Here is a 16,920-nt window from a genome sequence, read left to right on the forward strand (position 1 = left end):
TTTGAAGGAAGGTGTGAGAGTTATCATCAAAGTTCGTCTTGGAGGGAAGGTGTGAGAGTTATCATCAAACTCTGCCATGCCTGGGGGACCCTCCAAAGTCCACCATGTTTTGGAAAAGCCTTGGTGGCCAACACCCAAAACTCCGCCCAAGAGGAGCATTCAAGGAAATCAGCCATGGAGCCATGAGGGGAGGTCTAGAAGTCCGCCATGTGGGAGCCTTGTCTAAAGTCCGCTCTAGGATAGAAGGTCACCAAGGGGTGCCACCAAATTCCGCCTTGCATGGAGATGTCAAAGAAGTCCGCCATGTGTGTGTGGGGTGCATAGGAGCCATGAGGGAAGGTCTAGAAGTCTGCCATGTGGGAGCCTTGTCTAAAGTCCGCTCTAGGAAAAGGTAACACCAAAGTCCACCCTAGGATAGAAGGTCACCAAGGGGTGCCACCAAACTCCGCCTTGCATGGAGATGTCAAAGAAGTCCAAAGTCTGCCCAAGGGGTGCAAGAAGTCCGCCATGGGTGTGTGGGGTGCATAGGAGCCTTATCTAAAGTCCGCCCTAGGGGGGGTGTATTCTAAACTTTGCCCTAGGCCATGTGAGATAGCTAGTCTAAACTCCGCCCTATACATAAGCCCCCTCCAAAGTCTGCCCACATAGAGAGAACAACAAACTTCGCCCAAGATGCTAAGTCATGCTTGATAGAGGTCCTTCCAAAGTCTGCCATGGAGGAGGTTAACTATAAGTCCGCCCTATGCCTTAGTTAAAAACTTCGCCTTGGTTGAGCCCCCCCCTCCAAAGTCCGCCATGAAAGAATGCCTTCAAAACTCCGCCATGTATAGGTTAAGTTGGAAGAGGTTAAGTTAAAAGTCCGCCCTATGACTTGGGGGCATATCAAGGAAAGTTCGCCAAAAGTCCACCTACACATGAAAAGTCAAACAAAATCAACAAGATGCTAGTGATGTCATAAAATCCCCCAAGATTATTGAACTTAAATCCAAAATGGAAAGTTTTTTTGGAAGGAATATTGGAAGATTATTGAATATTTTCAAACTTAAATCCAAAATGGAAAGTTTTTTTTTGGAAGATTATTGGATATTTTCAAACTTAAATCAAAACGGAAAGTTTTTTTTTTAAAACATATTTTCTTAATAAAAACTTGGAAACATGAAGTTAAAATTAAGAAGTATGAGTTGGAAGATTTTAAGGGTTTCTAATTGAAGATTTAACCTTGTTTACAAATACTTCATTATAACTTCATTTCTACACCAAGAAGTTCGAAGTTACTAAGGAGAGCTTAATAAAGTATTTCAGTTTGAAGATCATCTGGAGAAAATTTTGATATTGCTGGAAGATGGATAACTTTTTGACAAAAGTTTCACAGATTTTTGGAGAAGGGCAACTAGTACAAGGAAGAATTATTTAACCTTTTCTGAATTCTCTAAGTGTTCTTGAGAGAGTTCTAGCCCTACTTCTACCCATTCGAAGGTGAAACTAAATTCATGATGCAGATTTATGGATTTTTTCTGAATATTTTCCAGAATTTAATAAATGATTTTTTTTCGAAAATTTTGGAGAAAGAAATTTTTTTTTCAATTTTTTTTGGCTAAGTATGAAATTTTTTGAAAGTTTTGACACTTGGTGGTAACCACAACCAGCCTTAAGATTGAGGGTTTTTCAGGTGAAAATTCAATTTTTTTTGGCTAAGTATGAAAATAAAAATGAAAATTTTCCGACACTTAGCCATTTCGCAGCCCCGTTATTTTCGAAACTTTGCAAATTATTTTCTAAACTTAAAATTTCATTGTTTATCTGCAAGTCCTAGACATTATGAAATTTCAAGTGGAAAAAGATGCTCCTCCGGAGTCGAGGATGACTTCGAAATGGAAGAACGTCAGCGACACCAACCTCAGACACATCAATTTGAGGGAATTTAAGAAGTGAATGTTTAGTCTAGACAACCTTGTGCCTACCACCATTGCGCGAAAGATGATGAAGAGCGACATCGTGCATGCTGTTGATTTCCTCCCCACCATGCACTGCAATGAACTAGTAGTCGAGTGTGCCAAACACTGCAACCCCATCAGTAAAGACATTGTTGCACCTGATGGAAAAGTGTTGGCGAACATCAATGATGAGGCCAACAGAGAGGCCTTCAGAATCCCAGAGTATCACAACACAGTGTATATGACAAAGGACGAAGCTAACAGTCTGTATTAGGACCACCTGGAGGAATATGACGCCATAGTTAACCATTCCTGGCTAGACAAGCCAAGGAAGGGCGCCTCCAAACTTCAGAGGAAGAGCATAGTGCAAGCATACTTCAAGGAAGACATTGGGGACATGATTGTCCTGCTCAATGCTCAATAGAATGATGGGAAACCCTTAGGGAGCTCCATTCGAACCCTGGATGTACTATTTCATTAATGAAATAATCAATGGAGTAAAAATGATAGACTGGGCCAGGATGATCAGTGACAACCTAGACAGCCAGCTGAGGAACCTGGAGACGAATAGGACTTTCTTCATGAGTTCTTACTTGTTTTATTCCTTGGCCAGGACCTACAGATACAGAGGTCTCACTTGTAGAGGAGAAGTAGGGAACAAGGAGAACTAGTTTCCAGTGTATGATTGTTGTCCCCAGCTCCACATGGAAGAGAAATTCCATTTCAAAAGAGTGAATGATACTTTCCTTGTGCACATCACTCGGACACTGCAAGGTGGGCTGCACCAGAGCTTCTCTCAAGAGTCTATGGACTTCATCAGTCGGTTCGGATATTGGTACATCCAATACCCAAAGTTCACTTACCTCTGAATTCAGGGATTCTCTGGACCTCCATACAAGCTTCCAGCTTACCCTACCAACCGAGTGGTGTTGCTCGAGGTTGTAAGACAGTTGGAGGAGTATATAGTGATTCAAAGGGATAAGAAGAAGAAGGCAGGAACGTCCTCACTTACAATTGGCAATGGGCTGGAAACATGTCCATCATCACAAGTTGCTGCAACCGCTGAGAAGGAGCTAGCCTGGTATCCCTTTTATCAATACAAGGCAAGAAGGAATTTCAATCCATTCCACAGTGTTGTGACCTTTTTCACACATCGCCCCATTGCAAATGGGGACCCTCTCTTTTCCTGCTTTCTAGGGTTTTGTTAGTGTCCTATGACCTTTTGCTGCAGTTTCACCAAGCCTTGTCCAGTTCAGAGCATTTCAAGCCTGACGATTGAAAGTTAGTTTTTGCAAGTTATGTGATTCCGAAATGCAAACACCAGCAGAGTGCTTAGAGAGGCCAAAGGACGAAGATCGCAATTGATTTGGACGAATTTGGACAACTTTCTATTTTTAGAAAGTTTGCTTTTTTGCTTTTTCCTATTTTTTAGGAAGTTTCGTTTTTGGCGTTTTTAGCCCAATTCCCGGTATGGCTATTTTTAGAAAGTTTTCCCTATTTTTTAGGGATGTCTGCTTTTTGCTTTTTCGGGATGCAAACCTAGGGTTTACACTTGCACCACTGACCAGCTTCGACCGGAACTCGAAAATTCCAAGTTTTGACCTAAAAAAGCTAAATCCCTAGATTTTAGGTTTTTTGCTTTTTCGGGATGCAAACCTAGGGTTTACACTTGTACCACTGACCAGCTTTGATCGGAACTCGAAAATTCCAAGTTTTGACCTAAAAAAGCTAAATCCCTAGATTTTAGGTTTTTTGCTTTTTTGGGATGCAAACCTAGGGTTTACGCTTGTACCACTGACCTGCTTCGATCGCAATCCAAAATTTTCAAGTTTTGACCCAAAAAGCTAAGTTCCTATATTTTAGGGGGTCATGGCACCTTCAAAGGATAATCAGCTCGAAAAATCATCTTGATCCTCAAATGTCCTGAAATTTGGCTAAGTCTGGAATGTCATCCTGATCCTGAAATTTGACTAAGTCTGGAAAATTGTAGAATCCTCCAAAAACTAGATTTTGCATTATTAGTCCTAGAGGCCCGAAACCACTCTCAAACATCCTGACAATATATATGAAATATAACTTAAAGTATAAGACATATTGAAATACCACTTATACTTAAATGTTATATTTCATATATAGTCCGCCCTCTTGAGAGCCTCCAAAAGTCCGCCTTGAAGAGCAAAGGTCTAGAAGTCCGCCCATGTTGGAGATGTCTAAAAGTCCGCCATGTTGGAGGGTAGATCAAAACTCCGCCAAGATGGGAGAGATGCTTGAAGTCTGCCCAAGAGGAGGGATGCCTAAAGTCCGCCCTAGGAGGTGTCTTCAAAGTCCGCCCAAGGTGGAGAGCGCCTCAAAGTCCGCCCAAGCATGTGGGAGCACTCTTCAAAGTCTGCCCAAGCATGTGGAGAGCGCCTCAAAGTCCGCCCAAGGTGGGAACACTCTTTAAAGTCCGCCCAAGCATGCCAAGTGATGGAGAAGCCCTATCCAAAGTCCGCCCAAGAAGAGAGGTCATGTGGGAGCTAACTTCAAAGTCCGCCATGCCTTAGGAGAGTTATGAGGAGGGACCTTCAAAGTCCGCCCCATGCCTTAGTCAAATTTACACCTTGATGGAGGCCATGAAGGAGCAAAGGCTAAAGTCTGCCCCATGCCTTAGCCAAAATTTCGCCATGAAGGAGCAAAGGCTAAAGTCTGCCCAAGGTCTTCAAGGCCATGTAGGAGAGACCTCCAAAGTCCGCCAAGGGTAAAGAGAGCCATGAGGAGAGGCCTTCAAAGTCCGCCCCATGCCTTAGCCAAAATTTCGCCTTGATGGAGCCAAGTCTAAAGTCCGCCAAAGGTTCAAGAGACATGTAGGAGGTGCCACCAAAGTCCGCCATGCCTAAGGGGACTCACCAAAACTCCGCCCAAGGTGCTGCTGAGTGAATAGCCTTGAAACTCCGCCCTATCCTACCATGTTGGTGGCCAACCCTTCAAAGTCCGCCATGTTTTGGAAGAGGCCATGATGGTCGACACTCTAAAGTCCGCCATGTGTGTGGGGTGCCCAAGGGGTGAAGTCTAGAAGTCCACCCATGTTGGAGATGTCTTAGAAGTCCACCTAGGGGGTGTGTTCCAAAGTCTGCCCTATGCCTTAGCTAAAAATTCGCCTTGATTGAGCTTTGCTCAAAGTCCGCCCTCCATGTTGAAGGGACCCTTCAAAACTCCGCCCAAGGAAGTAGATGCTAAGTATGATGTTGAAGAGCCTTCTCAAACCCCGCCATGCCTTGGAGAGGTAAGGAAAGTCTGCCCAAGTTTGAGGAAGATGAAGGTAAGCCTCCAAAAGTCCGCCTACACATAAAAGTCAAACAGAATCAATGAAAATACAAAGTGATGTCATGAAAACCCTTCAAGATTTCGAACTTAAATCCAAAATAGAAAGTTTTCAAAAGGAGAATATTGGAAGATTGATAAGGATTTCGAACTTAAATCCAAAATGGAAAGTTTTTTTTAAAGAGAATATTGGAAGATTAATAAATATTTCGAACTTATAGCCAAATTGGAAACTTTTGGAAGATATTTTCTTTGAATTTGGAAACATGACAACACTTTCCAAAAGAATGAAGTTAAAATTGGATACATGATTTGGAAGATTTTAAGGGTTTCTGATTGAGGATTTAACTTTATTTACAAATACTTCGTTGTAAACTTCATTTCTACACCAAGAAGTTCGAAATTATTAAGGAGAGCATAGTAAAATACTTTCAGTTTGGAGTTCATTTGGAGAAAGTTTTGGATATTGCTGGAAGATGGATAAACTGTTTCGACAAAAGTTTCACAGATTTTTGGAGAAAGACAACCAGTATAAGGACGAATTATTGAATCTCTCCTGAATTTTTGAGTATTTTTGAAGGTGAAATTAAATTCGTGATGCAGATTTATGTATTTTCTGAGTTTTTCCAGAGTTTGAGAAATGATTTTTAGTAAATTTGTTCGAATTTCTAAGGGAGGAAAATCATTTTTTTGGCTAAGTATAAGAAATTTTCGGAGTTATAACACTTGGTGTTGGATTGTGATCACAGTTATCTTGAAGGTTGGAGAATTTACATGTGAAAATCCCATTCTCATGGCTAAGTATGAAAATGAAGTGAAATTTTCCAAACACTTAGCCGTTCGCAGCCTCGATTTTCTTTAATCCAAGATAGATTTCTAACTTATTTTCCTTTGCTTTTATAGGTCGCAGGAGGAAATAGAAGAGGGATCATCATAGAGATCGCAGTTGGAGTTCACAGGCAAGGTTCATCCGAGCGTGAAGATAGCCAAAATTTGGCTAAGTATGGGAAATGTTGAAGGCATGTCAGGGTATCGAGAAGAAGGACATGATCACAGGGAATGCCTGAACAACTTGATCCCATCATTTCATATTTGCAAGGGGTTACCCAAAGCTTTTTAACCCTCCTCCCACGCAACATAAATTGGCAACTGAAGGCAGGATCATCACAAAAAACACAAATGGAGTTTCGAGCCAATTTTAGAAATGAAAACAGAACCACGAGCAAGGTTCGTCTGAGCATAGAGAGGGACAAAATTTGGCTAAGTATGAGAAATACTTCACGAAGAGATTTCTTCTCCAAATTCGAGGCACTTGAAAGAATCTCAAGGCATCAAGAAAGAAAAGTTCTCAGACTTGGTGAAAATATGGGAAAGTTAAATAAACTTCCAACTTCTTGAAGGATTTCATCTCCTGAAGGAATTAAAAAGACAAGCTCCCAAGCAGAATCAAATGGCGACAAGAAGGAATCAAATTTCCATACTTAGATGATTTCTTGACACAAATTGGAGAATTCAAGGAAGACATCTAACACGTTGAGGTGGCGCCTCGTCATTTTCCAACCAATCAGATCGCTCCAAGTTAGCATGTCCAGGTTCGATGAACATGACTTATCAAGAAGCTTCTAGAAGGGCACACTTCACAATGCAACAACCTTCTATTTTCATTGATGGTTCATATTTAGCAAGAAGGACAAGTGTCCCAAATGTAATTGGTCGAGGGTAGTTAGTTTTGGGAAACCCTAATTAGGATTTATAGCTTTCAATCTGGGCCCCTGATCACTGTTTGATCTCGGCCGTTCATTTATTCTTGAAAACTATATAAGGCTACCTCCTCTCATTTGGAGAGTGTGAGGTTTTTGATGTATTGTTGCTTAAGGTCATTTCCAGATAATATATTGCATGTGCGCTGCTTTGTAATCTCTATTATTTGAATGATTTGCATGGTTTCAATTGCCTCAACACTTAGTTAAAATTAACTTAGATTTGCTTTCATTGTTGTTAATTCGAATGAAGGATTTGATAAGTGTCAATTGATGGTGTATCTCCGCTCATACTTTTGGTGTATGGATGATTTCCATCTCACCGTGCAAAGTTAGTCTGAGCCCATCCGCTGTGCATCCCAACATCTCGATCATAAGCACAACCCATTGAAGATTGCACCCGGCCTTGTGTAGTTGTCCCTAGTGTGGCGAAGCAAGGTTTGGTTTCTCGAGAGCACCCAGTTGATACCGTCTCCAAAATTCGTAGGATTAGATTAGCCTTCTTGAACTCTATCCCTTTTTCCCTTTCTTTTGAAAGTCTAAATCCCAGAAAATCCCAAAAAAAGAAGAGTCTAAATTGCTAAATCCATCTAAGTCCGGCAGTTCAAGATACTTGTCAAACGTAAGTCCCCCTTGAAATTTCAGCATACACTACCCAAGAAGCTATTCCACTAAAGTCGCTTGTTCGCACATATAGACCTTGGAATCAGTAGTGATTTTTCAGGAGAGGATAGAATACCTTCGGGTATCCTATCCTAATGTTTGGTAGATGATAAAACAGACACCAACACACAGGATAAAGAAGGTCGAAGGAATAGCATTTGAGCGTAGACCAGACCTAGAAGATTACTGCGCTAATGCAGCCAATAACTTCGAGATTAGGAAGAGATTCTAGTCAAGAATTCCTTTGAGCATGGTGAGAGTAACAGAGGTATTCAGACTTGCCGATCAAGTGGAGGAAAGCTTAGAGCTTCAGCAGCCAGGCTTTGAAAAGATGAAAAATGAACCCCTGGTTTTAATAGATTGGACAGAGGGGGAGAAATCAGATCTAGCAGACCTCATGAGATCGGTGGTTGAGTATTCGAGGTGGTGGACGTCTGAAAAGACAAGGCAGTTAAAGGCCAAAGATGTGACCTTGACCTATTAATTGATGGGAGTAGATGATACTCTGTCCATCAATCCTTGTACCTCTGTTGGTGATGCCCGAAATCCAGAAAGTGGGGTCTCGAAAGAGGAAGGAGTTGGTTGGAAGCTCCACGAAGGTCACAGGGAAAAGGGTTGTAGGTGAAAGAAGGGAGTCCAGCGAAGGCCACTCCATCCTGAGTGTTGCTTCCATTGTGCCCGATCAGAATGCAATTGGGGAGCAAGAGATGAACATCTGCATGATTGATGATGAAGTAAGAGTGCCTTCTCATCCGGTTAAGGAAGTAGTGGAAGAGGTCCTCCAAAGTCCAGACAGAAAGCAAGCTGAAGCACCTACAGTCTTCTTGGATGGCATACCAACAAACCCAAGAGAGGCAGATGATGAGTTTGACCGGAATCCTGTAGAGCAATCACTTATTCCGAATTGGCTGAGGGAAAGAATAAAGGCCAAGGTCCCCAAGGAGGCCTGTTCTGAAGAGGTCACTGCTGCATTTCTGGAGAAGGTGAATGAGCCCACTATAACTAAACCACGCAAGCCCGCCAGAAAGTTTTCCCTAATTCAGAGACAATGCAAGGTTCGGGACAGTCCAGATAGCGGTGCCCAAAGAAGGAAAGACTAGGGACAATGTCGTCGTGGATGAAGGTGGATGATCACCTTCAAAAATACTCAACCACCGATCTCATGAGTTGGGTAAGCCCACCCAAGACCAAGAGGTCCAGTATTTTGATGACTCTTGCAACGCTCTGAAGACAAGTTTGGTCCAGGAAAAAGAAAAGAGGAAGAAGGTCGAAAAAGAAAACTAGCAGTGGAGAAAGTATGTTCTCCATCTTACCAGCCCACTCAACCGTGAGATCCCCGCTTACTTCGCCACAGCCTCTTCAGCAGGGATCAATGAAGGATTATGAGGATATGAAGGGTACATTCACACGGGCTAAGGAATGGATTTCAAATGCCTCAGCACGTGCAGATATATTGGTAGAGAATTTAGTGTCAGCACATGAGTCAGCTTCTTCACTTGTCAACCGTATCCAGGATTTAGCCGCCAATTGGGAGGATGTGGAGGAGATTCAAGATGAAATACTTCCTCATCTGAAGGTTATCCGAGGTTTGTCCAAGAGAAGTTTGGTGGATGCAGGTATCATATAGACCGGAGATAGGTACGACTTTAGCACCTAGAATTACACATTGGTTACCCGGATTGAGGTTTTGAAGAAATCCGAGACCAAGTGCTTTGAAACAGAGTAGACTGTCAGGGAGATTTTGAGCAAAGTGTTTCGTGTAGCATCCGAGATTTGGAAGAAAGAGGGTATAAGGGAGAAACACTTGTAGGCAGAGAACTTGAGAGCCAGGATTCAGTCAAGCTTCTTCAAGGATTCAAGGATGATTGACAAGGGCGATCTTTCAAAGATCGCAAACTTTCTCTTCATCGATGAAAGTTTTCTTGCCCAAGCAGTTGAGTGGGAAGACATCCTCGTCACCTGTACCGATGATGTGGACATCATCGACTTCCAGATTGGAAGTTTGCCAAGTGTCACCATGGAGGAGGTCAAGCTCATTGTGTCCAAATACATTGAATCTACGAAGGAGGAAAGTAGGCGCTCACCCCAGTGAGATTACCAGTTGTGCCACATGTCACTTTCTTATTCACTCGAACTGATGGTGTTTTGGGAAACCCTAATTAGGGTTTAGGACTTTCAATCTTGGCCCTTGATCACTGTTTGATCTCGGCCATTCATTTATTTTGAAAAACTATATAAGGTTGCCTCCTCTCATTTGGAGGGTGTGTGGTTTTTGATGTATCGTTGCGTAAGGTCATTTCTAGATAATATATTGCATGTGCGCTTGCTTTGTAATCCCTATTGTTTGAATGATTTGCATGGTTTCAATTTCCTCAACACTTAGTTAAAATTAATCTAGATTTGCTTTCATTGTTGTTAATTTGAATGAAGGATTTTGATAAGTGTCAATTGATGGTTTATCTCCGCTCATACTTTTGGCAAATGGATGATTTCCATTTTACCGTGCAAAGTTAGTCTGAGCCCATCCTCTGTGCATCCCAACATCTTAATCATAAGCACAACCCATCGAAGATTGCACCAGCTTTGTGTAGTTGTCCCTAGTGTGGCGAAGCAAGGTTTGGTTTCTCGAGAGCACCCAATCGATACTGTCTCCAGAGTTCGTAGGATTAGATTACCCTTCTCAAACCCTATCCCTTTTTCCTTTTCTTTTGAAAGTCTAAATCCCCAGAAAATCTAAAAAAAGAGAGCCTAAAATTGCTAAATCCGTCCAAGTCCAGCAATTCAAAGATACTTGTTAACGTAAGTCCCCCTTGAGATTTTCAGCATACACTACCGAAGAAGCTATTCCACTAAAGTCACTTGTTCGCACATATAGACCTTGGAATCAGTAGTGATTTTTCAAGAGAGGATAGAATGCCTTCGAGTATCCTATCCTAATGTTTGGTAGATGATAAAACGGACACCAACGGGTTGTAAAGTTGCAAACAAGTTTAAATATTTCATACACCGGTTAGACACTGATTCATCCCCCCCTCTCAGTGTCTTTGGGACTGATCAAGTATCTAACAAGGCGGAGGCCATAGCGATGGCAAAGGAGGAGGCTAGAGTACAAAGAGACCCATTGGAGGACCCCGACCGAGGATGATGTGGATAAGGCTGTTGATGTCACTGAGGTTGAGCCTGAGCCTGAGACATTGGCAGCTATCATGGCTGCAGAACGTCCCAGGGCCTATGTTAGGCGCACACGTAGGATGGTTGCGAGGTCGAATGATGACTGATATTGGCTCCTCTGAGCCTTAGACTTCTAGGCTCTAGCTTTTATGTTGATATATGTTTTGAACTTTTCATGCCATGGATTTCATATTCCATGAATTTTGTAGACATTTGACACTATTTATATTTATAATGTGTTATTTAGTTTAGCTTATTTCCTTGAGCTCAAGCCTAAAATTTGCGTTTATACTTATGCGATGAATGTAAACTTGTGTATGTGTTCAAAGTAGTTTCTATTTGATGAGATTATTGTGTCTTTGAGGTTTATTTATTAATAAATGCATGAAATAAGTTTAAATCATTAAAAATCTCTGAATTTCTTGGGTTTTTTAATTTTCCGAATAATGGCCGAGTCTTTGCCGAATCCGGGTGCCAAGTCCGAGTACGAGTCAAAAATCAGTTTGCCGGGTCTGAGTCTTGTAACTCTACTCTATATATAACTTTACATCTAAGGGCCATACCCTTTTGAATAGATACTTCATTGAAGAGACATATCTTCCTATTTGTTAATTGCATCCCATCACTTACAAATCATATCTCTTCTCTGAATTGCACCTTTTGGAAAATCATTACTAAATACAACCAAATTGCACCTCTTGAATGTTTGTCAATATCGCTCCTTAAGATTGCACCCTTTCCTTTTATTGGCTTTGCTTCATAATAATAATATTCAATCGCTGCATATTATATCCCTTGAATGCATCGAACAGAATATTCTTTTGTTTTCCTTCTTATCTATGGTAATCACTGTCTATAATAATTAATATTAATTGCTGATATTAAATCTCTGTCCTTCCTTAGTTCACTAATTTAGTTTGCTGTCTTGTCTAATTGTTGCGTATGATAATTAGTCAAAGAGGTCACTGCTGCTTTATTTCATTGTTGTCTTTAATAAAGATCGCTTCCTTTCATAATTGTCTTAAGTATTATGGCTTTTTATGAATTTCACTTAATAAAGATCACTGCAAATAATCATGAACTTTATTTGATGGCCTGCATTATGACATCAATGGCAAGCTTCAACATATGTGCTACAAATGTGGTAATTATGAACACATAGCACCACATTGTAGAAGTGGTTTTGTGAAACCACCTAGAGAGTACAAAATGAAGGATACCATGAACCAACAACAAGGAAAACCTACTAAGGTATGGAGAAAGAAACGAGAGCAAGATAATGAGAAGAACGAAATGGATGAATCTATGATTATGCATTATGCACTTCATGCTCAAATTTTAGGAGAAGCATGAACTTAGGGTGAGCTTATCATTGCACTATCATTCAGCTCTATGAAAAAGACAACACAAAAGATGAAGTCTCATAGAATATTAGCAAAAGAGAAGTCATGGTTGAAGAGAAGTGATGATGTGTGTTTTATGCGCATGCAAGCATCAAAATAAAATACCAAAGTACTTTACCCTCTCTTGAACAAAATCACTTCAGATGCTAAGGGTAAGATCAACTAAAATGATTTCAAGGTTTCTACAATCAGGTCTTGATGAGTGGGTAACTCAATGGTCGATGTGAATTGTTGTTTTCACTTGGGGACTTACACAATTGTTCGAATCAACTTTGCTTATCATGAATGTGGAATGGGTGTGCTGATAACTTAGGATTTAGCAATGAAGGTCTGGACTTAATTCTAACAAGACTTTCTAAAAAAAGGGGCAAAAGGGAATAGGGTTAGGAATTCTATTCTAAGCCTAAAATGCAAGAAGTGATGAACAAATTTAGTGGAATCAAACTAGGTAAGGTCTCACCATCAAGTCGAACAGATTTTGACACAAGCTTAGTGCAATCATCTAAGGTGTATTTCATAGATTTTCAAATTACTAACATCAAACATTGATACCATCCAAGTTAATGCATAACAATGGGCGTATAATAATCGAAGTAAAGCTTGCATAAATTTCTAGTTGACCACGCAAGGCACACTTACAATCAGCAAGAGGCTAGTGCTATGGATAATCCCACACAAATATATTCAACAAATTCTTTCATTCAATCTAACAAACTTGAAAACAAATTCTAATCTAACTTGGAGGAATTGAGAACCTTGAATGCAAAATAACACTTAAACAAAATCACCATCAAGTCGAACAATGATTTATATTCAAATCTGTAGCATCTACCAACAATTCTCAAAAATCTCTCCCTTCCAAATGAGAGGCAATGAGGTATATATAGAGTCTCATACAAAATCGATGGCCAATATTAAATCAAAATCAAGGGCCAAGATCATGCCAACATAGCCCTAGAGTTGCCCTAATTAGGGTTTACCTAATAAATGGAGCCACCAACATATGGCCCAATAGAAAGACACCTAGTCATCAAATAAGGAATATTCTAGAAGATTTCGTCCTGCATCTCTTTTTCTTACAGCATAATCCAAGAATCTCACCAATACAGAATCTATTTCGTCCATGGAAATGTTGGGTAAGTTATCCTGTTGTAGATCAATCATGTCCAACGCATCCGAGCAAGCATCCAAAGTGTTCTTCCAATCTGGCATGAGCTTCTGCGAATTGTGAACATGAATCAACAAAGACACTAAATCAATCATCTAACTCTTCTTCAAAGAGTCCAACTGATTGAAGTACATGAACTTCATCTTCTTCCTAAATTCTGCTAAGTGTAAACCGTTGGCTTCACTGACATCAACTCCCAATAATTCCTCAATTGAGGCAAGGATCTTCGACTGAATATCATAAATTGATTCTTCCATCTCTGCACAATCCTTTTGTGTGTGCTCATAAGTTGATTTCTTCCTAGCCAATGAACAATACCAGCAATGGAAATTGTATATGTTTCCATCATGCACAATATTGTCCTTGATCAATGTGGACATTGGAATTTTCTTTAAGGCTCTGAGGCGTGGAATAGTCTTCTCCTGAACAGGTCGGAATTCCTCCCAAACTCCCTCCAAATACTGTATCCTAAAATATGAGCCCTGTTGTCCTGTCAAAAGCCTGGACAAAGTGAGTAAGGAAATCATTTGCCTATCTTTTTGTATCTTCAACCCATTTCTCCACTTCTAAGAGTGTATCTCTCGCTGCCTCATAATGTGTATGTAGTCCACGATCAATTGCAATAGGGGAAATAAGGGTGGGATTCTCATACCTTATCCGTACAGTATACTCTCTAAGTCTGATATTCTCTTCTTCATACTTTTGTTTCTTTTCAATCTCCCTGTCCAATCTCACACTGATTGCCTTGAGGGTAGCACCAACTTCCTAAAATTCCTTTTCTTATGTAGTACAACCAAGGGCAATTAAAGTAATCTGGAAATGCATGGGAGTAGCAACATCCTTTGTCACGTCTCCAATAGGAACAGCCACCTGTGCAATCCGCATTCATGTCTTATCTCTAGCTATATGTGACAAAATCTCAGCCTTCTTTGGTTCTTTTCCCTTGTCGCTCCTAGCTAAGTAGTCATCAATGTCGTCAATAGGTTGCGCCTCTACCATTTTCTTACTTTTCTCCATACTCTTCATCAGTCAATCAGGAATAGCGGCCATCTCCATACCATCATCGAGACACATCTCTTGATCAAGCTCTTTCAATGCCGACATAACATCATCATCATCATCATCATCATCAGGATTATCCCTAGTTAGTACATATACATTCTTCCCCAAATTAACTTCCAAGAGGATAGTAGATCCCGGCTGATCATCATCTTCATTAAGTGGAGCAGAGGTAGTTGTGTCATGTAAACCCTGAACATTCTTTGGTGATATCATTGTGTTGGAACATTGTTCAACCTCTTTATTCTGTTCTGGCACTTCAACTTCTTTGATTCATGAGACACTGAGCGGAGGCGAAGGAATAATAGGTGAAGGAATGATAATCTTTTGCTTCTTCTTCTTAACCTCCTCAATCTTCTTCCCTCTAGCCTTGACTTCTCCTGGTGTGTTCTTCCTTCGTTTAGGAGCTTGACTCTCCTCATCCACATGAATCCTTATGTCACTAATAGTTCTTTGATGATTTTCGGAAGCGGATTCCTCGTGTTTCATCTTTTCATAAGTGAAGATAACACCGATCAACTAACTTGTTCATCTAATTGTCTACCCATCCTCAAGAGAAACTCAAGACCTCTCTCATCAATACATTCAAATCTGTCACCTCTTGTTCTGACCAATTAGGCAATAGAATATCAATAGCCTTCTTCATTTCATTCTCATATTGTGGATGCATATGATCCTTGTTATCTAATATCTGATCAAGAAAGAGGAAAAGTCCACACTTCCTCATGAAATCCACGAACAATCTGGACCAAATTCTTCTTTTCATTGCATGCTCGTCCATCACGTTGGCCCAATAATCTTCTATGTCCACCTTGTGAATGAACCTATCTCCCATGATCCTTCCAACTTTCTTATTCGGATCAAATCTTTCTATTCACTTGTATGTTGCAAATCGATAAAATGCAAGTTCTTCAACTGCCATGCGAGCTGCTGCGGTGGATTGACAAACCTCCAATGTCTTCCCTATTGAAATAGGAAATGCCATCCCCGTTCTATGTTTGTCCTTCTGGATAGAATCAAACTCTAGAAGCTATCTCACCACCTCAAGTAAAATCATTATGTTTGTGGGATATTGTTGATGTGTATTTTGTACACGACCAAACACAGAATAAAATACCCAGAAGTATCTTATCCTCTCTTGAGTAAAGTCTCCGAATGCTGAAGATATCGCAAAAAAGGATCAATTGGAAGGACTTCAAGGTTCTGCTTTGTAGGATCTCTACTCGCAGATAAGCACCAGTGGTTGTTGTGTTTGTTGTTTCTTCAAGGGGCCTTACGTACTTTCAAAGAAAGCTTGTCCATGCTACTATCTTTCCAAATGAGGAAACAGGATTTTCTTAATACTGACAGATTTTCAAAAAAAATCAAAAGATAAGGGTTTCGAGGAAGAGATACTTAAACTAATCCTAAGAATGATTTAATGAAGACTGGTCTTGCTAAGATTCTACCAATTTCAGTATCGCCAAAGGATTACAACTCCACTGGAATTGGTGCGATCTTCTAAGGGTATTCAACGATTTTCAAATCACCAAGGAGATAGATACTATCAGGGAGATACATATCAATACTTCTAATGATGATTGAACTCTTAACCAATCTTAATGTTTCCAGTTGACCACACAAGGCGTTCTTACAATCAGTAAGAAGCTAGTGGTTTGGAATGTGAGTCTTATCGAAGATCAGGCACAACATTCGTCCTTCAAACTTAAAATTGAAATGCTATCTCTACTAAGAGTGATTCAAGAAGATAAACAACCATGAAAGTAGCCACAAGGATTGCAACAAAACACCATAACTTCAACATTTCATTGATCTCATAGCCAAATAAACAACAATTGTTCAACTTTCTCTCTTCACTACTCAATTTTGCTACTAACAAAATTAAACTTATTTCTCTCTAACTTTCTAACTTTTCTAACCTTTCTCTCTCTAACCTCTCAAAATGAAATGAGTGAGGGCTTATATAGGATCCTCAAATACAATGAACGGCCCGGATCAAAAGAAGATCGATGGCTGAGATTTTGACACCTAAACCCTAATTAGGGTTTGTTACAAAAAAGTCCCCAATTAGATAAACATTATTAACCCATAGCCAATAAAAATTGGCACAAATAACGAGCAGACAGACCAATAGGAATTAAGCTGCCACATCATCTTATAACAACTTTTCATCTAGAACTTTGTTCCCTTTCCTATGCTCTTTTCTAGCATATTCAATGAATCTGGACACAATTCCCTCAATCTCAACAATGGGAATCTCAGGAAGATTCTTCATTCGTTCTTCCAAGGGAAGGACTTGATCAAAAGCAGTGAGAAGAGTCGCCTCCCACCCAGGCTCAAGTTCTTTGGTCTTCTCAATCAGGAACATAGTAGCATACATTTGATCTCGCTGCCTTTTTGTAACGATGTTCTCTTCCTTGCAAAAGATGACCTTGATTCTATCTTCCAACTCTTGGATGTCC

The 16,920-nt window shown here is 40.4% G+C and overlaps 1 protein-coding gene across 4 annotated transcripts in view; it reads right to left on the reverse strand.

The window, feature by feature from the left end:
• LOC131040516 (ran-binding protein M homolog) overlaps window positions 1–16,920 on the reverse strand; it is a 162,671-nt gene that overhangs the window by 10,576 nt on the left and 135,175 nt on the right. The gene's annotated exons all lie outside the window — the stretch shown is intronic.

The sequence above is a fragment of the Cryptomeria japonica genome, chromosome 3 (assembly GCF_030272615.1).
Source record: "Cryptomeria japonica chromosome 3, Sugi_1.0, whole genome shotgun sequence".
Taxonomy (NCBI): Eukaryota; Viridiplantae; Streptophyta; class Pinopsida; order Cupressales; family Cupressaceae; genus Cryptomeria; species Cryptomeria japonica.